This window comes from Octopus bimaculoides, chromosome 14 (genome assembly GCF_001194135.2).
Source record: "Octopus bimaculoides isolate UCB-OBI-ISO-001 chromosome 14, ASM119413v2, whole genome shotgun sequence".
Taxonomy (NCBI): domain Eukaryota; kingdom Metazoa; phylum Mollusca; class Cephalopoda; order Octopoda; family Octopodidae; genus Octopus; species Octopus bimaculoides.
In genome coordinates, this window is record NC_068994.1 from 51,544,176 (window position 1) to 51,545,488 (window position 1,313).

At 33.4% G+C, this 1,313-nt stretch overlaps 1 protein-coding gene across 2 annotated transcripts in view; it reads right to left on the minus strand.

Moving 5' to 3' along the window:
• Positions 1 to 1,313, minus strand: part of LOC106874412 (alpha-1,3-mannosyl-glycoprotein 2-beta-N-acetylglucosaminyltransferase) — a 151,214-nt gene that overhangs the window by 66,805 nt on the left and 83,096 nt on the right. Inside the window, exon 2 of one of the 2 annotated variants that reach the window (XM_052972864.1) lies at positions 172 to 286. The exons of the other annotated variant lie outside the window; for it this stretch is intronic. The gene's annotated coding sequence lies outside the window, so the exon portion shown is untranslated. The remainder of the gene's footprint in view (positions 1 to 171; positions 287 to 1,313) is intronic. 2 annotated transcript variants of the gene reach the window in all.

Genomic DNA, 1,313 nt, shown 5'->3' on the forward strand with positions numbered 1-1,313 from the left:
TATACATATATATATATATATATGTATGTATGTATATGTGAGCATGTGTACATGTAAATACACACACACACACACACACACACACACACATACACAAACATATGCAAACACACAGAGAAACATTCCAAAGTGCAGAGATATTGAAAGATAAAGTAAGTCAAAAATACCTACTTCTTATGCTGTTTAGCTGAACAGTAAGAATGAAAACCTCCACGTCGTCAAAATTAATTAGTCAAACCAAACCCGTGGTTATAATCAATGAAAATAATAATAGACTCTTCCTTACCTGTAAAAGAAAAGAAAAAAAACAAAGATAAATCAATATTTCATGTGAATATGTGAATGTTTGTTATGAAATTGTTGTCTTTAGTTCATTTTTAAACTGCAACAATTAATAGTTATAACAATATTAGTTGTCATTGTTGAAATCGTAGTAGCATTTTTTTTTTTAAATATTCATTTCAAATTTTGGCACAAGGCCAGTAATTTCAGGGGAGAGGACTTGCAGAAAATACCAATTCTATTTTTTGGTAGGTATTTAACATCATGTGGCGTGTTGTCTCCTTGACCAAAATGCTTTGTTTCACATCACTCCAGTCTACTCAGATTCCCAATAGGAGCATTTTAAACTTGAAATGTTAAAGAAAGGGAGGTAACCTAAGTGGGGGATCAGTCTAACATACCACCCACTTTTAAAACACCACCATGTTTCTGGCCTTGGGTACGTTTGTGTTTACTCTGCTGTGAAAACTAGGAACATTTAACAGATAGCCCAGCCAATTTCTTCCTCCTTCACAATTTTGTTTGCATTTTTTTTAATGTTTCATTTTTTGTTCATTATAGCTGTGTTAAAGTTGGAGATTGATTAAGTCCTAACTGCCTAAGTGGGGGCAGGGACCTGCGAAAGCCATTAGCATTGCCCTGCCCTTTACCTCTCTTGGCTAACCATTATTTAAATACTCCACAATGCATTTGGGAGAAGAGGGGAGGAGACCTGTCACTGTATAACACAAGCAGATTTAAAAACGACTGATATAAATTATAACCTGCCTAATAAATAGTTTGGCTTAATAAATCATTCTAAGAGAGAGTTTCAAAGTGGATATGGTCATAAATAATAACATCAAGTAACATATTAAGTTGAGAAACCTTTGGATTGACAAAAACATTAAAAAAAAAAAATTGAAGGCTATCCACAGAGCATGAACCAATAACTTATGTAGCCAAGGCCCACAAGTAACCTTCAACCTTTTTTTTTTTTTAAACATCCAAAGGTACTTTTTAAATCCTTGGATGGAATTTATAATGAGCTA